The 24,967-nt window shown below is 39.6% G+C and overlaps 1 protein-coding gene across 1 annotated transcript in view; it reads left to right on the forward strand.

The window, feature by feature from the left end:
• Positions 1-24,967, forward strand: part of GABBR2 (gamma-aminobutyric acid (GABA) B receptor, 2) — a 486,323-nt gene that overhangs the window by 169,328 nt on the left and 292,028 nt on the right. The window lies entirely within an intron of this gene.

The following is a 24,967-nucleotide window of genomic DNA, read 5'->3' on the forward strand; positions in this document are numbered from 1 at the left end:
TAATTTGCAGAGAGGCAAAACTAATAGAGGCATGCAGTTTTTTTGTTTTTTTTTTTTTTTTTCCTTCCTCAGCATTCATTAAAAAAAAAGGCTGACTGTTCTGAAGGCTAGCATAATTAAAATTAGTGAAGGGGGGTAAGAACACATTAGAGTCTGCTTAGATGAGTCAAATATTTTCAAATTGTCTGGCACAATTAATTCACTATGAAGTACTTAAGAAATCTTAGAGTCTTCCCTAATGAGTTTTGAGAATTAAAGGATAAAAAGTAAGTGAATTGTAGGGGGAGGGAAGAGATCTTTGTGTTTGTCTTTCCAAAAAACACGTAAAGACCCAGGGAATTATAGACCAGTCAGGCTAAATTTAATTCCTGGAAAGACACTTGATCAGATAGTCTGTTTGGAATGACCCAGAAGATAAAAAGATGCTAAACAATGGCCAAAATGGATTTGACAAAAATAAATCATGTAAAGCAATCTAATTTCCCTCTATGACAAGGTAACAGGTCTCAAGGAATTGGGGTAAGTGATAAGGGTGATATTTTATGACATAAAAATGTTAAAGGTGTTCCTAAAGAAAAGTAGGGAAACTTGATCTTGAGGAAGATACTGTAAGAGCAGTATCTAAGCAATTTTTCTGCCACCAGGATTAATTGACATCAGATCAGTTGAATATTTGTTTTTAAAACAAATGCTGAAGCAAAAAGTAACCAAAAGGTATGATATGCTTTATCCTTCTCTAGCTTGGAATTATAATTTCAAAGAGTAGTTATCAGTGGTTCATTGTCAAACAAGAAGGATGGGATTCTGTCAAGTGGTTTTCTCTAGAAAGAGATAAGGTTTTCTCTAGATAGGGGGATAGAGAAAATGTTTATTAAATCTGCAGTTGATACCTACTTGGGAAAAGCTGCAAGCACTTTGCAGAGGACAGGATTAGGTTTAAGAATGATCTTTACAAGTAGAGAAAGGTTTTAATATAAATAATATGTAAATGAAAAAGTGCAAAATTACTATCCAGGCAGCAGATCTCCAGAGAAAGATACAGGAAGCACTACAATGAACCACAAACTGGGTAAGGGTCAAGAAGGACAAACTGCTTGACCTACTGTAAAAAGTAGAAAGGAAGCAAACAGCTCTCATTTCACCACTTCCGATGTAATGCAATATTGACACTTAAGACACACAGAGTAAACTTCAACAGATAGTTGAAGTTTAGTGCTCATCAGATATAAGTTGGAACATCAGGTCTGGTATCGTCTTCAAGAAGGAAGTAGATCAGACATGTCTATAAAAAAGTTCAGTAATCTAGAAACATGTTTTATGAGAAAGATTAAAAGTGGAAAACAGTAGAATAGACTGGGTAGGTTGTTGAACCTTCATCGTGGAGGGTTTGCTAAGATAAGATTAAACAAACACAACAGAAGGATTCTTGGTCTTCCTTTGGGACAGAGGGATGGACTTCATGTCTGTCAGGGTCACTCAAGAAGTGTTAAAACTGCAGTTTTCAAGGGTTTGCTAGAGTGCTGCACTTGAGTTCAAAGTCTTTCTATTCTTCTTGAAAGGTAAGCAACAACCTTCTGTGTCAGACTGCAAACTCAATTTAGTGTGATTCATTAAAGCCTTCAGGTAATGAAAGATCCAGCTAAAACTTCCTTGAATTCAGGTGATTTTTATAGACCATGTTGAGTCCTGAGTCTTTGAAATTATTAGAGCTCCATCCTTCCTTTTTCAGCTCCGTGCAGAGTTTCTCCATTGTCTATGCAGACAGTGAAAGCAGAGGAAAAACTGGAGGAAATAACTAATTGGCTGTCCGGGAGCAGTGAGGGATGGGAGCCACCAGCAGCAGAGGGGGAGAACATGTGATGGCCAGGCAGAGCCCAGCCAGGAGGGAGAAGGGCAGGCCCAGAGGTCGAGGCCAGGCTCAGCCAAGGGTGCAGACCCTCAGGCAAGTAAGTCCATGGTGATGAGGCAGGTCCAAGGCCAAGCTAGGAAGTCAATCCGCAGGTCAGGGTCAAGTCTAGTGATTGCTGGGCAGGTCTGTGGCAGAGACTGAAGACACAGGACTAAAGCTGTGCATGGAGGTCCCAGAGGAGGGACCATTAAGGCCTGTCAGTGACCTCCAGGTGCTGGTATAGGTCTATACGTCCACTGAAACCATAATTTTCCCTCTAAAGGAACATCAGGCAAAACTATCCTTCTAACATTTTTTGAAAGTGACAAAATTATTGAATAGCATCTAACACATCTCTTTGTTGTAAAATGTCACTGAGTTTAGGATGTGTTTCTTCTTTTCTATGCTGAAAATGCATTACAAGCCACTAGACCAGAAGTAACTGAATGTCATCTCTGTTTACTCTCATATAAAATAAAATAAGCAGAAATAAATTAATGGGGTCTTTAGAGAACCCTGTGTAGTAACTCAGGGGGGTTTACTCTTCACAGCAAGAGAGAGCAATGCTCTCTCTCATTTTTCCATCTCCCAGAAAGACTGTATCAGTTTGACAGATCTCCTTTATTTTTTTTTTAATCTAGATCTATTTGCATATCTATCTTAATTTCCTCCAGTTGTTCTTCCACCTAAACACATGTGGGGTCAGATATTGCCTTCTTGTTTATGTTATATAGAGAAGACTTCATACTCATATAGTTTAGTCAACGGGAACTCTAATTGCATCTCTTCAGCTGCCATCTAATTTCTGTTTTTTGGGATGATCACTTTTTTCTTTAACTGGATCACTGTCTCCTGTCTCTTTGCAATTTGTACTATGACCTTATATCCTGATAATTAAAGCTCACCTAACTTGTCCACAAGTTAGCTGTCCCTGAAAGTCGCGAAGCTGTTTTTTGGTTTACCTTGCCTTGTAAAGAGGCAGTTGTCTCAATTGCTTAGATTATCAGTCTTACTAAATTTATCTCTGGAGGCCAAAATTACAGAGGATCTCTTGCTTCTATTTCAGCCATTTCCCTTTGGAACCCTTCCTGCAGAGACATTGCATTATTACCCATTTCCTTATACTTGGTGGAAAAAGTTCTCTTTCTTATAAACAAATGTTACATCTTCCTTATTCTTCAGGTCACATAGGGAGACAAAAGGTAGGTAGAGAGAATGGAGAAGTTTATGCCAGCATGCTTTCAGTTCTTGAAGCGCATAGGCAATATCTATATATCTGATACTGATAGCGTATCAGAGCCAAGAGGAGAGGCTGCCTTTCTTGGTGTTGCTTGGATCCCAAGGATTATGACTTTTCAAGTGACCTGAATTCTATGGTTGCCAATAGCACAGCTCACTGTTAGTATCCTTTGTAAGTTATTCAGGTCTGTTTGTACAACCAGAAATGTCTCTTCCATTGGATTAATGTTTAAATTGTGTAAGTCCTCTTGGTGTAAGGGTAATATACAAACTTCATCAGTTCTGTTACTTAACTAGGACAAGTTCATACCCATTGTGCTTCTGTGTCCTAGATCTTGTGGATTGCTGACCTGTTCTCATCCTCTGGGAGAAGATTCTGTTTCAAAAGTTAATAATTCTGTGGCAAAGGTTTATAAATGAGGTCACAAAATATTTTCAGGATTTTCAGCTTCAAGTGTTTGCTATGGTATATAATCAGGCTTCAGAATATGACAGTGAAACAGAAAATGTGTAATCTTGTACTGGTTTTCAGGTAATGCTGTATTTGCTAATCAGTAGTTCTAGTTTATCTTACTTCACTGTTTTACTGTTCTTTCCTGCATACTGGTAATTTTATTTATACACTTTTTTTTTATTCATAGTATGTTTCAAACTGAAAGTTGGCACTTGAATGCATTAAGAGGGATTCTGGCTTCCTTGGTTTGTGATAGGACACTTCCTCCAGACTGTCTTCAGTTGTTTCTTTTTGCTCCCCTCATGTTAAAATTCAGTGAAACTGCATTTTATCTTCACATTTGGTAGCATATTCATGATATTTCTAGGTTTTTTAAAATATATATTTCCCTCCCACTGAGTATCTTGTCTGGGATTGTTTTTAAAACAGGTTAAATTCTGATCGTCTCAAATGACTCTTTGTTTTTCTCTACTTCTTAATAGTCATCCCTTTATGTGATTTCTCTGCTTCTTCCTGGAAATATTGAGAACTCTTAATGTAATTTTATCAGTGTAGGTGGCATTTCAAAAAGACAGAAGAAATGAAAAGTGTGCAGTAAGCTAATGAAAAAGATTAACAATATGAAAACTAAAAGATAAAATATTTTCTCTAGTGACTCTATCACAATATTCATTGAGTTTAATAACTCAACTAAAAACACCTTGGTGACAAAAACTAAAGAGAAACATCGCCTGTAAATGGACAAAATAGTACTTTTTGGCTGACATGATTAACACTCTTAGGATTTCTTAAGGTTATGCTGCATTTTGTGCAGTGACATCTACTTCAGAAATCAGTGGGTCATCAGGGTCCATTTTACCTAAATTGAAAGCATTTAGCATCCATAAAAGCCATTTCTCATCCCAGGAAATGTAATACTGGAAAAAAGAAAATCGATCCAAAGAAAAGCAGCTAGTAAACAAGCTTTCTCAACACAGTATATGTCTATTCCTGTAGAAAAAGCAAGGTAAAAGTCTTATTAATCCAGAAGTTTATTTATTGTAGCCTTGCTCTCTCACTGTGGAGTCTGCAAACTAGGATCTGAGTTAGCGGTCCGTTCTAATAAGAATTCATTGGATAAGCAGATGCAATGAGAGAGTTACTGAGGGGCTGAGAGGGATTAGGCAGGGAAAAGAAATGAGATATCTGGTGACCTATCAAATTTCAGCCAGAAAACAAGCTTGATACAGCAGGTTTTTGGTCGCTGTTGGTATACATTGTGCAGACTTCAAGGTGCAATTGCACTCTTCAACTTCTCAGGCTTGACTTCTGAGGAAAGACAGAAGAGAAGAGATTTCCACTCTCCATCACAGCTGCCAAGAGGTTTTAGGGCAGCAAGAGAAATATTACTTTTTCTCCAATGAGCTTGGAAGCATCAAATTTACCAGATAACAGCAATGTTTAAGCTGGAAGGTCTGAATAGTAGCCAGTGATTTCATCCTAGAAGGAGCCTTGTACCTTCAACTTTGAGAGCAGAAAAGTAGAAAAGAGAGGCAGAAGATAAGGGATGTGAGACACAGAAGGCAGTCAAAGAAAAATATGGGAAAAAGCATGAAGAGAAGTGAATGAGAGCAGGAAAACTGAGACATTATAAATATCATTGTTTAACTGTAGAACTTTTTCAAACTATCTCTTCCTACTGTTTCTTATTTTTTCAAGGTGTCATGTCTTCCTCATGTATTCTACCCATCTTTTTGTTTGTTTTCTGCACCATTTCATTCTTTCCACAAAGCCTTTCATATTCCTTTTACTGGTTCATATTTTTGTCCCTAAAGAAAAAGAAAAGATCTCTGTCTGCTATGTCTTTCCTTTCCTGGTTCCACCCAGGAATTTCACCCATCTCCATGTCCTCACCTGCTTTTGGGGAAGGAGCATGCTCCTAACATAGATTGCTATTGTCGGGACAAAATAAACAGATAACTTCTGCCCAGTATTCAGTAATATTTATAAAGCCGACTGGAAATAAAATAAGTTGTTAGGCCTTCTTTGGAATACTAATATGATGTTTTTGAGGCAAAAGTTGTCATTTTTTTCATTGTTACTGGACAGTTATTCACATAGTCTGTTCTTGTGTTTGGAGGATGCTTGAGATGCCTTGATATGGCCTTAAATACTCTTTAAGCATTTGTTGTAATATATATAATGTATCAAATAAAGAGTGTTTTTTTATTTTTCTTTCATTGGTTTAAAAAAAAACAAAAGCAAATTTTCACCAAGCTTGGACATATACCTTGAAAGCTGTGAACTACTAATGTAAAAATGCTAGCAAAACAAAGTCTTTATTTAATCTAACGTCACAATTATGAAGAAATGAGTTTTTGTTTGGTTACTTGTTTTTTTCCTTTGCAATGTATTTTAGGTTCCTGATCTCAAGAAACCCCAACCTTCTTTTCCCAAAGATAACTCCAGTGAGTTCGATAAAGAGAAATATGGAGATTCTGTCCTCCTTGTGGTTTCTAAATTGTCCTGCAAAACAGAAATACAGGCACAGATGTGCCAGAGATCTCCATATTGCCCTATTCCCCATTCTTGCCTGATTTCTACAGCAAAATCTTAGGAACAATTTACTTCAAGTTCTCTTGAGCTTGCAAAGAAGAATGAATTCCCCTGTTCTGTCTTATAATTATGCTTTCGTATAATTCAAGTTGATACATTCAGAGCTTCACAGAAAGGCAGTCTCTGAAAGTGACTTCTGCTAATATCACAGGATACTATTAATATAATTATGAATAACTATCTACGCTGGTGTTTATTAGTGGTTTAAGGGGGAAGAATCACTGCAGTAATTTAAAATGGAAAAGACTGAGACATTTCTTTCAGTAAGAAATTTCGGAGTCTGAAAGGAAGATATTTAGGTATATAAAATATAGGTGGTCACTTGCTGGAATTTTCTGAAGTGTCTTTTTGCCTTTTATGCAAAAGTCATCCATGCTAGGAAACTTTTTTTTTTCTTATGGCAGTAGTATTTTATCCAATATTTTTCCCCTTTTCTACTGATTCCTAATACTTAAATGTTTTTAGCTTCCAAAACCAAAAAAATAAAAGAGGTTAGAACATCACCTGGCAGAGAATTAGAGCTGTGCAGTGGTATTATACGGTTGTGTCATCTTGCACTGAAGATTCACACCCTGCTGTCACCCTAAGAGGCCCCAGGGTTCCCATGAACTGAATAAGTCCTTGTCAAACTTCAGATGTCTTGAACAAAACTAAATCAAACAAGAATTTTTTAGAGAACTGCTCGCCATTCCTTCATGTTTAAATGTTATATTGTGCATGTGTGATAGGTTGGTATTTGCAATGCAAGATGGAGTGGAATGATCAGTACTTTCTATACCTCTAATACCTCGTGGCTGAGAAACTCCATACAGTTAAGAGTTTCCTAATGGATGTGATATAAAAATCTTCACTTTATCTGAAACCAGGACTAATCCAGACTCAAAGGAAAAAATTCCCATTTAGATTATATTGAAAAAATGTTCCAACGCAATGCTTGTTGTAACAGATGTTACCATTGCACATTGAAATTTTATTGCTTATACCACAGCATTGTCCTAGTTCTGTTTTGGGTTTTGCTATGCTTTGGTGCTTGTTTTTTAGAAAATGATAATACAAGCATGAAATATGATTCTAAACAGTGATTTAACTTGCAAGCATTCCCCCCACACAATAGTTTTGATTGGGTATCTAATTATCTTCCATTCATCAGGCAATTGCAGGGTATTTTCAAATTAAAATCGATGGTGCAGTGATAAAATTTAAAAGTGGGCACAGTTGTGCACATGATGTAGATGAGTAGTAGGAAAATGTGATATTGTCCAAATCAGAAGAGAATAAGCTCAATTCAGTGAAATAACCATTTCTGGAACAATTTATCAAAATTCAGGGTCTTGATTGCTAAGAGGTTAAAATAAAATCCTGGAGAAGCCATGGAATGTCTTTTGGAATGATGAACCTTCCCAGAAGAGTACGCAAATTTAACAGAATCCATTCCCTGTGAAAGGTAATCTGCAAACACTGGAGTCAAGAAGATAAAGCTAAACCGCTTGAAGTTAGCATGTGCAGGACTGGGGCCATTACTTAAGTTCAATTTAAAAAATATGTCCGTCTCCTATCACTTTCATTATGAATGATGAAAACTAGAATTAGCTCAGGATATGAAAGTAATTTTTAAGTGTTCTTGTGTGTTTTGTTCAGCGCTACTGTCTGTTCATGGCTACATTTATTTACTGGGATTTTTTTTTTTAACTAATCTTTTCCTAAGAACTGTGATTATTTCTGTATTATTCTGGTTGTGTCCAGCCCAAATTTATACCATCTTTTCTCTGTCTTCATTCTTGCTTTTAGATGGTTTTGTGATGATTCAGGATTGAGTTTCAGCAGATTGCAGAACCTCTTGTGCCTTGTGAGGAGAGTGGAACCTTTGCAGGGCAAGAGGTGCTTTTCCCTAAGAAAAGGGTTTAAGAAAAGACATCACAGTCATCCCTCTTGGACTTCAAATCCAGAAATGTAGGAGAACATATGCAGTGTCACACAGTCACAATTCTGCCTTCTTTTCATGTTATTAATTTACTCTATAGAAAAGGAAGAAAAGGTCCAAGATGAGGATTAACACTACTCTTCTAAGATTTTTTCACATATTCTCTGTCATCCCCAAAACATGAATCTGCTCTGTTATTAATACAATGCCATTTATCCTCTGATTATCTGCGCTACAGTGTTGCACTGGGGATCTTGAGTGAAGCGGTGATGTGGACCACTCTGTAGCATATGGCTCAGGGAGGCAGTCTCCCAGAAAAGTAAGAATGTAAGCTGTTAACATCTGGCCAGTCTTTGCTCATTTATCTGGAGCAGGCAGATTGATCTGCATATAGTTTGGCTTCCAGTGCAGTTTCATGTTTTATTTACTCCCCTTTAACTGCAGGCTGCTGATGAAAGGGGCAGTCCTCCCCATCCTCCCCACCTCACACCCCCCCCCGCCAAGTTTCTGCCTCTTAGCATTCATTCCACCGTGTCATGAATCAGCTCATCTGTCCAAAGCTAATCTTCCATTTGCAGGGTGACTCGGGCTCTGTGGTTATAACTTTCCCTGCAGTTCTCATGTCCTTTGGAAAAGTGTGAACTTAACTTTCATGGAGACTTATTGGACATCACTCAAAGTGCAGAGTGAAGATTTTGTATGGTGGTAGTGTGAAAGCCAGTGTGAAAACTTTTTATTTTTTGGTTTTGAGAAGTTTGTTCACCTCCAAGAGGGAGTGGGGCATGTAGAAGATCTAGGCATTTCTGCTTGCTAGGAAGGAGTGTTTCCATGGTCAATTTCCTTTGTTCTTTGCAAAAATGATGACAATATGATGGAAATGAAACAGGGAGAAGTTGTCAAAGTTACAGTGGGACTTCTAGAGGTTTTGAACACTACTGATGTACTAGATTTAGCATGGTTCTTCTGGGTCCTGCTAAATATTTAGAGGCCATGAGATTATGGGAAGGTCATAGGATTATGATATAGGAAATGGGGAGAAAGCAGAGAGATAGAACCTTAGCCTAGGTTTGTCCCTCTTCATAGGAAATGGTCTATGCACATTCAGCTACAGAGTAGGGGGTCATTTGTAGGTGAGAAGTGTCCTACATTGTTAAACAATGTCTTTTATCTGAGTGAGAAAGTGTCTTTGAGAGATGTGATCTGATAAATTTAATGACATTCCTCATTACCACCCCTTTTCTTAAGAATTTTTATTTGCCACTAGCATATTCTGAGCTTGTTTCCTCCCAGTGACTGGCACTAGGCTAATGGTGTACATGAAAATTACTTTCTAAACACTTTCATAACTTGGAAAATGGTTCCAAATTGTGGCTGACAAAAATCAATCTTGTTGCAGATCAGTAGAATAGTTTGAGCTACTGACCTGTATCAAAACTACTTGACACATCAACCAGATATTTCCTCTTTCCAAGTCTTGTGCTTTAGGTCTTGCACCAAAAAAACCCTTCAAATTGACACCACCGTTGTTTTCCAAGGCAGTTTAGACATACCTATGGATTATAGGAGCATTCTGAAACCTAAACTATTACTCTAAAGCACAAGGTATGACTTTAAATCTGAATTAGCTGTATCTGAAGATGTCCAATATCTCTTTGGGGTAACTATATGCAGGACATCAGCAATGTTTGTAGTGTTTTAGGAGTTCACAGAATTCCAGAATGGTTGAAGTTGGAAGGGACCTCTGGAGGTCATCTGGTCCAAACCCCCTGCTCAAGCAGGGACACCTAGAGCCAGTTGCCCAGGACCACATCCAGACAGCCATTTAGTATCTCCACAGATGGAGACTCCACAGCCTCCCTGGGCAACCTGTGCCAATGATTGGTGACCCTCACAGTTAAAAAGTGTTTCCTGATGTTCAGATGGAACTTCCTATGTTTCAGTTTATGCCCATTGCCTCTGGTCCTGTCACTGGGCACGACTGAAAAAACCTGGCTCCATCCTCTTTACCCCTCCCTTCAGGTATTTATATACATTGATGAGATTTCCCCCTGAGAAAGAAAGAAGGCTTTCTCTTCTCCAGGTTGAACAGTCCCAAATCTCTCAGCCTTTCCTCATAGGAGGTACACTCCAGTGCCTTAATCACCTTTGTGGCTATTCGCTGGACTCTCTCCAGTGTGTCCATGTCTCTTGAATTGAGGAGCCCAGAACCGGACCTGGCACTCTATGTATAGGCTTGCCAGTGCTGAGTAGAGGGGAAGGATCACCTCCCTTGCCCTGCTGTGGCAACACTCCTCATGCAGCCCAGATACCATTAGCCTTCTTTTCCACAAAGACACACTGCTGGCTCATGTTCAACTTGGTGTCTACCAGGTCCTTTTCTGCCAAGCTACTTTCCAGTTGGTCGGCCCCCAGCATGTATTGGTGCATGGTGTTGTTCCTCCCAGCTCAGGACTTTGCATGTCTCCTTGTTGAACTGCATGAGGTTCCTGTGAGCCCATTTCTGCAGCCTGTCGAGGTCCCTCTGGATGGCAGCACAACCCTCTGGTGTATCAGCCACTCCTCCCAGTTTTGTGTCCTCAGCAAACTTGCTGAAGGTACACTCTGCCCTATCCTCCAGATCATTAATGAAGATGTTGAACAGAACTGGACCCAGTGTTGACCCCTGGGGTACACTGCTAGCTACTGGCCTCCAGCTAGACTCCATGCCACTGATCACCACCCTCTGAGCCCGGCCATTCAGTCGGTTTTCAATCCACCTCACTGTCTGCTTGTCCAGCTCATACTCTATTAGCTTCTCTATGAGAATCTTACGGGACAATGTCAAAAGCCTTGCTGAAGTCTAGGTAGACAATACGCTCCATCACCTTCCCAGGGATTGATGTGAGGCTGACTGGCCTGTAGTTCCCCGACATTTGCTTTCCTCTAGTCTTCAGGCACTTCTCCCAGTCACTATGACTGTTCAAAGATTATTGACCCACTACAGTATCACCCATATTGGTGTGCTCAGTAATTGTTACCCATAAGCTCTCATCCATCCCTAGGAAAAGCTCCATATACTCCAACTGTTCTCGCTCATAAAGGGCAACTCCTCCTCCTCATCTTCCTAGCGTCCTTCCTAAAGGGCCTGTATCCTTCCATTGCAGTACTGCAGTTATGTGATCCATCCCACCTCATCTGTGAGCCCAACAGAAGCCTAGCCCCGCAACTGCACACAGATATCTAAGTCACCATGTTTATTCTCCATGCATTAGTGTACGGGCACTTCAGAGAGGCACCCCAGCACGCTGATTTCCCAAAAAGGATTTGGGAGATTTCTCCATAATGGTGCCTTGTAGGCATGTCCTTGCTCGCATGCAGATGCTGGAGGTGACCCTGTTAAGCCTTGTTTTGTTGATTTTGTGATCCCTTTTGGTCGCATCACTCCAGACCTTTCGCTCATCAACCCTCTCTGTCCATCACTCCCTCACAGGGGTACCGTTAACTCTCTCTCCTCTGTCATTCCTAGTTTAAAGTACCTCTTTACCAGGTCAGCCATTCTACTGGCACAGATACCTTTGCCCCCCTTAATGAGAAGAATCCCATCTCTCCCAAGCAAATGTTGATCCTCAAACAGGGTCCCATAGTTGTAGAAACCAAAATCCTATTGCCAAGACCAGCTCCACAATCAGTTGTGGACATGCATTATCAGCCTCCTCCTCACGGCCTTTCTCCTCACTGGCAGGAGGAAGGTGAACACCACGTGAGCCCCCATGCCCCTGACTATTGCCCCCAGAAGTCACTTTTGATACTCTCCAGGCAGCATCATTGGTGCCCACGTTGAAGAACAGCGGGACTAATAGTCAGAGGGTCAGACAAGCTTTGGCACTTTCTCCACAACATCCTGGATCCAGGTCCCCAGCAAGCAGGAAACCTCTCTAGATGATAGGTTAGGTCCACAGATGGGTGCCTCTGTTCTCCGCAGCAAGGAGCCGTGCATTACTATTTCTTGCCACTTCTTCCTGGTGGTCTTGTGTGGTTTAGGGTCAGTTGACCCAGATGCTTTGCTTGAAAGCACATCTGGCTCCTCTTCAGCTTTGAGGGTGGTGAGTCTCTTTCATAGTTGTAAGCCTTTAAGCGGAGCAGGAGCCTTCCTCTTGGTGCCAGAGGTCACCAACTTGGGATGGATGCTGCCTGCATCTCCACTGCAGCTTGGGGTCCAGGGCTATTCAAACTGTAGCGTCTCCAAGAAGACCCCATCTCTCTCTCTTTCATCTTCTCTAATCTTCTGCAGCCCAATGATTTTCTCCTGTAACTCTTCTACTTGGTGACACAGCCCTTCAAAGACAGCACACTTCCTGCAGGACAGAGGTCCATCTCTCCTGGCATCAGGGAGAGGCTCCAGGCACTCCGTGCATGCTGGAACTTGGAGGGCTGCATCCACCATCCAAAGCACCATGTGGGTTGAAGCCTCTACCCTTGCAGGGTCAGCTGTTCCAAAACCTGCTGGGAAACTACTCTGTGGTATGTCACTACCATACCTGAGACTGTTTATGCTGGTTTGAACACAGCTGTGTGTGTGTGTCTCTCTCTCTCTCTCTTCCATCTCCCCTTTCTACTTTGCACCCTTCTATACAAGCTGCTGTGTTGTTGGCTGCCTCCAGGAGCTGTCCTCTGGGCCTGGCTTTTATATAGGCCTCTCCTGAGTACCAGCTGAAAGGTTTCTTGACCCTCTGTAATTAGAAGGCAGCTGCAACAAAGGCTCCAGGCACCTTGGGTCAAGGGCATCTGATCGTGCTTATTAGGAGTTGCTAGAGCTTCCTTGGGCCCACACCCTGACAGCAGCAGGCACCCTCAAGTTTCTCAGAGGGTTCCCGGGAGTTCCCTGATGATCCTGGACCTTGTCCCCAGAGGATCCCAAAGCCAAGCCCAGAGACTGCTGTGTCTGCATGGGACATAGGAATAGCAAAGACTTGAAGGAAAGAATAAAGAGGGAGGCAGAGGGCAGAAAAGATAAATCACAATGTAGTTTATCAAAGGAAGATTATGCCAGAGATGGTAAGATAATTGATTTCTTAGAACTACTAGAATGGATTTTAATGCTTAGCTGAAATCTAAGTTGGTTGGTACAGCGCTCTGCAGGACCTGGGTGGAACAGAGATGGTAGGATGGGTGCAGGGAGTTCTAAGACAGTTCAGGAGCACAGCCAGAGGGAAGACTGCAGCAATAGTATTAGAAGGATACTTCTCAGGATAGAGAAGTTGACAGTGACTTTTTTTTTAAAGGAATAGCCCTGGGACCAATTGTTTTCAGTGTATTAATTCATTACTTTGGGGAGAACAATGTATAAATTTGTGAAAGTTGTAGATGACACAGGGAATAAAGAAATTCCAATAACAAGAAGAAACAAATCATCATAAAGGATGGTCTGTATGATCTTGTTAACAGGAATCAGAAAATGAAGTGTATAACTTCACATGTGGTAGGCTTTACGTATGGTAAGCTTCCTAGAATTTCCAGGATTTTAATTTAACAGATCCCAGCTGTTGCAGGATCCTAAGACATTGGTGATGCATTCAAATTCTCTCCCTTTTAAACTCTCTTCCTTTGGAACATTATGTCTGCAGCCTTTTAAAATATTAAATTAATATTAATTAAAAATATTAAAATATTAATATTACAGATTTAAGTTTTGGTTCTGGAAAGTGTTTTGCAGCCTACAGCATATGAAGAGACTTCCCATGTGTGGATTTTTTGAATCTATGTATCAACTGTTTGGTTGTCCCAGACAGTCCCTTTCAGTGATAAGTTCTTGTGGATTTTAGACACGCTCCATTCTTAAGAATCTCCTTTCCCTATTCTTTCCTAGATTTAATCAAACAGAATTGTAACCGTGAGCTCCTTCTGCAAGTGAAGATTTTCAATTTGTTTAATCAGTGTTCCATCACTTTGTGGAGAACTTATTTAATAAAAATATTTTTTTTCTTTTTGTTAGAAAATACAGAATTAATCAAACTCTGATGATTATTGAAAATGTTATGATAATAATCATACTGTTATGATATTGAAGATACACTTGAAGATGTTATAAGTTCATTATGAACAATTTTTGCCAAATACCTCTTTTTTAGTCCAGATCAGACAATCTACTTGGACGTTGTATTAGTATTCCCTGGCTGAATGAATGCATGAGTGCTTCTAGCATACACATTTCTAAACTTTGAATGCAGTCAATACAATTAAAGAGAACTTGAGACAAGCCTTTCTGTAAATGTCACAAGCTAAATTGCATACATGTTAAACAGGAGTTAAATTCACTAAAAATGTTATTGCAGTGGCTGTCTCAGCTTCATCTCCAGAGGTCTTTGCAATTGCTTTGACACTAGAGGAAGCTTTAAGGAGCCTCATAAAGCTAGGTCTGTAAAAGTATTTAGGCTCCTTGTCCCTAGCTCCAAGACCTGTGGAGTTTAGTTGTTCTTCCTCCTTACACAATTGACAGAGTGGTGGATAAATCATTTTTGGATGCATCCTCAAAATCAGAGTCAAAGATGACAGCACACAGACCAAGGAATTAGCAAAGGTAGCCAAGAGTCAGCACTAAGATTTCTGTGTATTATAAATCCTGCCACTTTCCAGGGAGTTAAAGCCTTCCTTTGGGGCTACAGAAATGTGCTTCTGTACATGCAGGATTCACATCCCTGAATCATTTTCTGGACCCCTGAGTGCTACCGTCTGTACTTCAAAGACTGAATGGAGGTCAGTCCTTTCTCTCAGAAAGCTACTTCTGCAGATGGTGATATTTTTGCCTTAGCTTCCCTTTCAAGAACACACCAAGGAAGTGGAAATTCTCTTTTCTGTTCCCTTCTCTTTGAATCCTCTGAAAGGAATTCCAACTCACATCAGCCCACTGCCAGGACAGAGCCCTAATCAGCAGAGTGACAGACATCTACATCCTTTTCTGGCAATAACTCCAAGTACTTTCGCTACTGCAATAAATGGGAGCACAGCCCATTCCAGAAGGGTACGGTATAGGTGGAAAACAAGGAATGTGTCCAGATACTCTTAAACAGATGCATAACAAGAAATGCTTATATTTGCTCTGCACTGCTCTGAGGGAGGAAGGTGGGTGGTGAATTCCTGTACTTCATTCTACAAATTACACATGTACTAAGGGGAGGAGGATTACAGAACAGAATTAGATAGTGTTGTAGAGAACACTTCACTTATAAAACTTTTTTTAAGGTTCAGCCTGACATTGAGCTGGCAATTGTTTGGATGATGAGAAATGAGCAGATGTTGGTCTTTCTTCTGCAGAGACCATTCTAGTCATTCCGTACATATGCACAGTGAGTAATGTGGCATGAGCAGGAGTGTCTTTACTGTGCCTTTTTTTGCAGCATAGAGACATAGTGGAGATTTGTTCTCACACATTTTGCATCCCCAATCTAAATAGGGATTGCTAAGAGAAACTAAAACTGCACCATGAGGGACAAGACGATATATGGCATTAGCAGGTCCTAATGGGCAGGCCAAAGCTTCCTTAATAATACTATGTGATCAAGTGCAACTTGCCAGACAGAACAAACAGGTATCAAGGACTGGGGGAAGCTGTTAAGCCATTTCATTTGCATACCCTAGGATGCAGCTGCCTTTCCTAATAAGTCAATAAACAAGAGTATTTAGAAAAATGCATTACTCAAAGTGTATGTGTGGGAAACAGGAGGCTATGGCTTTGCAGTTATCAGGAGTGGTACTTTGCATGGTGATTGCTGAAACCATGGCTTCCTACAGAAGCAAGGATCCATCCGTAAAACAAACCTCCTATTCAATATAGAACCGTATTCCCCCACAGTTCCTCTTGCCTTCAAGCACAGGACACAAAAAACTGCTTGTTTGCACTCAGAAATTTCCCCAGACCTTACTTGGCCCACTTCCCCCCCTTGTTTTGTGCTGAACTGCTCTGCGTCTTGTCGTGCCTCCAGTTTGAAAACTTCCCTTCTGTGATCCTTCTGCCTGTTGAGGTCGCGTGTAGTAGAGGTATGGTCTACTGTATCCTTCATCTATCTGAATTGATTCTGTGTATGAGATACTAATTTTAAACAGAATGGGATTGCAGAATCCAGCTGCAGCAACTTTATCAATGAAAAGTGTATCCTTTCATTTCCTCCAAGTAATTTTCATCATTGCCCAGCTTCATCAAGATGTCCACATGTCTTTTCAAGATGTCTTCTCTCTCTAAGACTGTAAAACAACAATTTATATCAGCATTAAAATCACTAGTTGGAAGGGAGGAAAATCTGTTTAAAAATGCTTAGAACAAATTATATAAATCTGCATTTTTACTATAGGGTTTTGTATCCAGTCCTGACAATCACAGTAAGAATTCATAAGAGTTCAGAAACCCCTAGGCTAGCACTGATCCAAATTGCCGTGCTCATGCAGTGTGTTGCTTGTGAAGTTCCCAGCTCTGATATATTTCTTTGGCTATACTGAAAAATTATACTCCTCGCAGTACCAGAGATTGTAGGGCTGTCTGCATCACGTTGAAATGGTATGCCCTGGAGAAGGAGAGGAGGGAAATATGTGAATTATCTTTTGATTATGATATGCTGCTGTGTAGCCTTCAGCTCTTATGTTGCTTTCCAGTCATTTTCCTCACTTTAGCTTTATTTGTTTAATTTCAGCCTGTATGATGTTCTGATGTACTAGCAAACTAATTTGCCTACAGCCTAGTAAAAATCTCATTTTTTGCCTATGTCAGATCTAATGATTGCAAAAGTATTTGCTCTTGCACTGGTGGAACAGGCAAGTGCTCCGTGTTACCCTTGTCAGTCTTCGGCAATTGGTCCCGAGGTCTGCCCTCAGACCAGCTTAGCTTTGCTTGTCCAGCTTGCTGAAATGAAAAACCATGGTATTTGCTATGAAGGTTTCTGTGATGGATTCTGTCACCCATGGTTTCATGGATGCTTTTGTTTATATGAATATTAGACGCTTTAGGACAAATGCTTGTCAAAGGCAAAAAGCAAGAACTCGTCAACACGCTTTTAGTTGTTTTTAGCTGTTCTCTTCTCTTGGAATTACTTATCCTTTGTGCAGCTCTACAAATACAAAACTAAAGAAATCCCCCCACCTAGACTGTCTTGTTTAGCTTAAACTTTGTATCCTTAAAATTCTTTGCATAACTTGTTTCATTTTTTCCATATAAAATACTTGCCATCAATGTCTTAAATTTACCTCTGATCAAGCCTTTCTTTCTCAGGCAGGATTCCTGTATATTCTTGAACAATACCCTCAGGCAAATTTTTAACTACAAAACTAAGTAAAGATTGATTCTGAATAGGCTTGGTAAAACAGACCTTTTTCCATCATTCTTATAGAAGGACTAGATTCCGATTTGGTCCTCTTAAATGTTCACTGTACTAAAGGTGTGTGACCCATGTAAAGCCTCAGATTTACTGATGAGCTGAGAATATGCTAGCATAACTGACTACTCAAGGCCAGAATGCACCCTTTGCTCAACGGAATTGCTCTGTGTTTGGGAATAATTTTGTGTGATGTTAGCCACCTAAACAGCGGTGTCTAGCCTAAGCTAATCATTTAAGTTACCTTTATAGTCCATGGGCACCTCTCACACCAAGTTGAGGTGTCTCAATAGAAAAAAATCGATTATACTGTCCAGATTCCTACTGCTTTCCGTTGGCTAACTTAAACGAGGAACCACAGGGGAGGGAGATTATGACCCACGGTTGAGTGAGATAATGGTAGGCAGGGGTCAAAACTACAGGGTGCAGGGTGATGGGAACAAGAGAGACTTCAGGAACAATAAAGCAGGGTGAAGGGACACCATACACAAATGCATACAGCCTGGGAAACAAGCAGGAGGAACTTGAGCAGCATGTGCAGTCACCAAACTCCATCACTGGAATAGCTGAGAGACAGTGGGAGAATTTACATGGCTGCTCTGCTGCGGTGGATGGACGCAAGCTCAACAGGAAACACAGGCAAAGACTGAGGAGGATTGGGCTGCCCTATATTGTGAAGGAGCAGCTTGGACACATAGATCTCTTCTACGGGAGGGATGACAGTACGGCTGAGAGTTTGGCAGAATCAGAGGAGAGGCCAGTAAGGGTGACACTGTGGTGTGAGTTTGTTACCAGCCAGTCAGGATAAGGAATTGGACAAAGCCATCTCTAAGCAACTCGAGGAAAATATTTTCCACAAATACAGTGTTGTTTCTTGCAGGAAAGGCAATATTTAATTCTTCTGATTTCATTCCAACGAAGGAGGAGTCCAGGGAGAAACCACCATAAAGCTGATAGTGAAGTAGTCTGGCTCCAAGCACTCAGAACCTGTAGGATCCGTGCTATAACATGCTTAGGAGTAAGGGGGAAAGCTAAACACCCCATTCGCCTTCAGGAACGGGCAGATAACTCCAATTCCATAACTTCTGAACACAACAGGACACGAGTATCAACATTTAATCTGTCTTTTCCAAATGCTAGCCTCTTAGCCCTTCCTCTAACCTCCTTCATCTATAGTCCCTTACTGAAAAATACAGTAGAGTATTGCTATGTTGTGACAGCTATTGTCATTGATTGGAGTTTAGTGACAGTAATCGAAGTCAATAAACCAGGCAGTTCTGACTGAAGTATGGAACACACTGGGGTTTGAATACTGGCTTAACATATTTGCATAAGAAGAAAAGGGTTAAATGCAATTAAATGGATTAATTTTCATTTCTCTTGTGGAAATATCACTTCTGCTGAATGAATGTTTAGTAGTGTGTGGTAATTCATGATGAAGTGATTTACATTTACTAGAAATCCAAGTGACCTTAAACAAGGCTCCCAGATCCTTTGATACTATGGTAGAAATTCTATGTCAATTTAAAATAAAACTGTGGACTAGTACTGAATGCACATACATTTTCAATTATCAGTATGAAAGACCTTTTTCCTGTAAAATTTAATGTAAGAATGAAAGACAGGAAAGGAAAAATAATGCAAGTATTTTCAGATGTACGCAGTATGGATGTTTGCATTTCAGTCAGGAATGCAAGGAAGGAAAACATTCTCAGCTGTAGTTAGGCCTATCTGCAAACTTTTATCTGTGAAAAAAAAGAAAGCTAAATACAATTACTTGATAAACAAATGCTAAACTCTATGGGACCTGAGATTTCAAGTGTGATCCTGAGAATATGTCTGCAATAAAAAGTAAAAGTTCTCACCTGTCTCCAAGACGGAAAGGGCTTTCAAAAAGGATTTTGTTTATTAAGGCTGAGATTCCGTCAACCTCCATTACATGGTTTTGATGCAGTACTTTCTGACTAAAGCATTATGCCCTCTATTTTGCAGGAGTTCAGACTGAATGATTGATACATTTCCTTCTGGCATTAAAATCTTGGTATTTTTCTTTAAAAAGCCTGTTACATACCAGTCAATCTTAATACAGTGTTGTGTAGTATAACATAAAAATCTACTAAGCTTTTATTGCTGAGCATGACATCATATGGTATGGAATATCCCTCTGGTCAGTTTGGGTCAACTGTTCCAGCTGTGTCCCCTCCCAGCATCTTACCTATCCCCAGCCTACTGATTTTTGGGGGCAGGTGGGAGAGAGAAAGCCTTGGCAGTGTATAAGCACTGTTTAGCAATAGCCAAAACACTGGTGGGTTATCATGGCTGTTTTAGCCACAAATGCAAAGCACAGTACTACACAGGCTGCTGTGAAGAAAGTTGGCTTCATAACTTCATTCCAGCCAGACCCAGTACATCATGTTACTGCTTTGTGCTCAGGTTCCTGCCAGTGAAATGGAAGTCATCAGTGTTTTTCGTCCATAGATCTTAAATAGTTAAAAAGAACTTGGTATTTTTGTTATCTACAGGTATTTATTCTCGTTTTGTCAACATAGACACTGACGTGCAAATAAATGAAGAGTATCTTTTAGAGTGGGGGTTAGAGTGGATGCCAGTAAGAAGTTCAAAATATGAAAGCTTGATTATATCCCTAGCATGAAATCATTGTCGCATAGTCAAAACCCAGATATTTTCTTGGTTTGCTAAAGAAAAATGCTACAGAATCTAATTCATATATGTATAATCCTGTTGTTTCCCACAGATTCATGCTCAAGAACACCAGAAGGCTGGGAAATTTACTATATTCTTTGTCACTGTCCTAATGGCTAGTGATACACATTAAAAAATGTGTCATTTCATCTTTAACTTCCAGTCACTATATTTTATGTATTTTTGTCTGCTAGATTAGAGAGATTGGAGTTAGAAAATCTCCTTAAGTAGGTAATTTATCATGTATGGACTGTATCATCATGATTCAGTTCTGTCTTAATCCATTTTAGAGCTCATTTACTCTCTTACTGTACAGTCTGTTTCCAAATTGCAAATGAATCTTATGGTTTTCCCCTAAATTTTGAGTTTTTTCTTGGCATTGCTTTTAGTGGAAAAACTGGATAGAATTGGCTATCTCTAGTCTTGGGAGAGGAGTGTATAAGGACTCTAGGTACTTTAAGCATATGTCTTTTTTATAAGCATATGTGTTGAAGTGTATGTCTTTTTGCAGGTGGGCACAGATTGCCTTCAGTCCCTGCTGCAATCCAGACAGATGCTGGCAAACTCTGAGCTGTGCCCAGCTAGCTGCGAGCAGGGCTAAGGATCCCATAGAGCAGTGGTCTCCAAATGGGGGTATCTGCACCCTAGGGGGTGAGCAAGACGATCTGTTGCGGTGCAGGAAGAAAATAGTTGAACTTCCATTTATATTTATTTTTATCTAAAAAAAAAAAGGAAGAAATTAAGCTTTACTAATATTTAATATATAGATTGACACTGGTGCATTTAGTCGGTCCATATGTCAGATGGTCATGTAGGGTTCATGAGGTGCCTGAGGGAAGCGAGTGCTCCACAATGCGGAGGGGTTGACAGTGGCATCTTCATTCGTTTGTTCACTTTCAGCGTATTGCCATGTGTTACAGTTTACATGTGCCCAGTTAAGTGGATTTATAGATTATATTACCTAGTTTTTACTAAACTACAAAATGGACAAAGTGGCTTAAAAAGATTCCTGCAAAGAAACCGCAGATTGAAGACAATACTGATAATGCTAGCACAAACGAACAAGAAGAAAATGGCAGAGCTGACACTTCTCCTACTGCTAGTATGAGCTCTTCATCAGACACATTACAGGTATAAACAATGACAAGCTAACCAGACCTCACCAGAAGTCAGCCAAAAAAAAAAAAATCAAAATTATCAAGACGACTATTTGAAATATGGATTTATATCTACTGTTGCTAATGATGAACCTCGCTCTAAGTGTATACTGTGCCTTGACACATTAGTTATTGATAGTGTATGAAGCCAGCACGATTAGAAAGACATTTAAAAATTAAGCATCCAGAACATGAAGACAAACCTCTACAATTTTTTCAGCGATGTTTAAAGTCATGTGATACTCAGTCCAGTACTTTACGTAACAAAACATAATGATAAATGTTTAAAAGCATCTTCTGAGGTTTCTTACTTAATAGCAAAAGACAAAAAGCCACATACCGTTGGGGAAACACCTGTTCTTCCTGCTGCGGTAAAAATAACGCACAGAAAACAATATGGCGACAAACTGTCGTCCATTCCTTTGTCAGCAAATACTGCAGGAAGATGCACAGGAGAGTTGAAGAGTTGCTGAAGAGTTGAACAAACAGATACTAGAACAAATCACGTGGTGTGGGAGGTTTGATGGAGCTCGGTGAAAGGACAGATGTTTCTAACATGTCTCAGCTTATGGTATTTGCTGGATTCTGCTTCAATAATGAAACAGATAAAGAAGTATTTTTTTGTGAGCCACTAAAGGAAAAATGTACTGCAGAAGATACATTCTTGACAGTAAAAGACTTCTTTAATAAGAGAAATGTTTTATGGAAAAACTGTGTAAGTGTAACCACTAATGGACCAGCTGGAATAAAAAATGTATTCCAGAGTGAGGTTACAGAGCTAGCATCCCACATGAAATTCCTTCGCTGTGTCAGTCATAGGCAAGCTCTTGCAGTAAAGAAGCTGGAGCCAAAAGTGCATGAAGTGCTGCAGGGTGCCATCCATGTGGTTAATTTTATTTAAAAAAAAAAGGACCTTGAAATAGTTGAATATTTACAATACTCTGTAATGAGATCGGGAGTGACCACGAAAATCTTTTGTACCCCACAGAGGTTCACTAGTTTTCTTATGGTGAAGTGCTTAAAAAAATTGTCGAACTTGAAGATGTTACACATTTTTCTTTTACAAAAAGACAAGTGTTCCAAACTTGCTGAAAGTATTGAAATAAACAGGACTTAGAACCAGACCTTCAAATTGCCGTATCACTGTTAAACCACGAGTTTAAAAAAAAATGAAGGCTATTCAATCACATTGCTTTAGTGAGAGCAAGAAGGGGCTTTTTATACCTGTAATAAATAAAATAATTTTTAAAATATTATTTAATCTTTATCTCATTCTTTTTATTTTCTATTTTTTATTTATTTTTTTATAATAAGCAAAATATATTAGTACAGTAGCAAGAACATGTATGTAATTTATAAATAAATAAATATACATGCATTTGGGATGCTTGCTCAACATTTTTTTACTGATAGGGGGTGCACGATCAAAAAAGTTTGGAGACCACTGCCATAGGGTCAGAGCGTGTTTGCTTAGTTCCCTGCTGCATCTCATTGTGGTTACGTAGGTTGAAGTTCCTGCTGGTTGCCTAAAAGAACGGGCAGAACACGTTCATATTTGTCTGAAAAATGCCTTGGGAATGCCCACAGTAGGCCAGAAACTCCAGCACAATACTTTTTGTCTGTCTTATATAATGAGGTTGTTGCCACCTCTTTACACTATCAATAAAGCCAAGAAAATCCATTAACCCTTTTTGTCAGAGCCCTAACATGAGAAACTATGTTTATGCGCCATGAATTTTATAGACGTTCACAGTAAGGGCTCCACCCTTTACGTGATGATCCAAGTACCCCCTGAATCCAGCATAGCTTCTTTGGGGGAAGTTGCTCTGCTTCTGGATATCATTGTTTTCACTAGGATAAATAGCCTTAGTAGAAAGCCCCATTCAATTTCTGCAGGTTCTTTTCACACCATGGCACTCTATGAAGACCCTTGCATGCCACTTCCCCTTGTAAAGCTGAAAATTAATTTGTTAAGCTCTATTACATAACAGTTTGGAGAAATGATTGGAAACTAAGAGATGCACTGCATTATAAGATATTCTCACTTCATTTCTCTTCTCCTTTAGAACCATACTTGGAAGGATCACATTGTCTGGTGACCTAGGGAGTCAGGGCGGGGAGAGAGGGGGGGGAAGAGGGAGGATTCCCCTCCTCCTTTCTCTATTATACCTTTTTAGACCCAAATGTCAGTAGAAACTCTTGTGTTCCCCTTATTTTGATGTGCTCTTATAATGTGGAGGAGAATCTGGTTCCATGTCAATGGATTGATATTTAAAACTTTTATTCACACAAATTAGTGATGAATGGTCAGTAGAAATGGTGAAATGTCTCCTGTAGAGATATTGTGGTGGTTTCTTAAAAGCTCTCATACCACCTACACTTCTGGCATTTTGGAGTGCCCCTAGTTTTATGGAAACAAGCTTCTCCAGATATTATCCACCAAAATCTCTGAGCATTAAAATTAATAAATAGGTGAAACTTTAAAGAAATATTCAGATTGCAGGATCAACAATTCTAAAGTTAAATACGCCTGCACAGCTTTAACAGAAATGCTCTGTAGAAAGAAGAACCTCATCTAAACAAAATGAATGCCTTTCTCCTGACGCCCAGTCCAGTCCAGCTGCTTCTTGCCAGAACAGAGTTTGCTTGTATGGGCTACAGGGATTATTCCCTGTGCTTCTAGGTCTCTTTCTTGTTTAAAGGAGGGAGATTACTGTCACAGGATATTAATGTTATATCTTTTTAAAAAAAAATGCTAAATGGTACGATCTTTCAGACCAATTAAAAACACGTAACAAATGGCATGGTATGTATTTAAAACTCAGAAATAGATAGTAGTTATTTTTAAGGGGATTGTCCAATTCTGCTGAAGTCTAATGCATAAGCCTTAGTGATGCCATGTGTATTCTCTCCTCCCTGAGCGCGCTAAAATAAAGCATTATATATGCTTATGAAGGTACAGAACATTATTTCATACCAGATTGTTGTTAGTTCTTGTGGGGATACAGAAGGGTAAAGTCTGATTTCAGGTGCTCTGTGAATTCCAGGCACAACCCGTAATGTTAAAATGAAAAGGGCAGCAACAGTAAAAAGTATTAGCACACATGGTCAAGGAGATGATCGCCAGTCCGTAACAGACAGACATAATTTTCACCACCTGAAGTTGCCAACAAGTTGCCCAAAGACACAGAATGAAACTGCTTGCTTAATTTGCAGCGTAAAACACTTCAAGTAATTCTCAGGTAACCTAGAAGATTTTGTCTTCTGGTTTCAATACTGAATTAGGGACTTCATCTCAGACAGTACTGATAAACTGCTTATATTTTTGTATCATTTTCCAGTCATGGATAAAGTTTGCTTTACTTTCTTAAACCCAATAGCTTGTGTTAATGTGAGCCTGAAGAATTCCTCTGTAGGAAAGAGAATGTGAAGCCAATGAAATGAAAAGATGCCACCATGGTATTTTTAACTATCTTGCTGTAAGAAAAAGTGCAACCACAGTAAGGCTGCTTAAGACAATATGCCAAGATGCAGCATAGTGCCTATTCAGAATCCCATTCAGAATAACATAAAATAACATACAGAATTTATTTATAAAGGACTTGGTATAAGATATACCAAGAATTTTTGTGATTTAAAAAACCTCAGGAAAAGATATTAGAAGGAAGACAT

The sequence above is a fragment of the Pygoscelis adeliae genome, unplaced genomic scaffold (genome assembly GCF_000699105.1).
Source record: "Pygoscelis adeliae isolate BGI_AS28 unplaced genomic scaffold, ASM69910v1 Scaffold312, whole genome shotgun sequence".
NCBI classification, from domain to species: Eukaryota; Metazoa; Chordata; class Aves; order Sphenisciformes; family Spheniscidae; genus Pygoscelis; species Pygoscelis adeliae.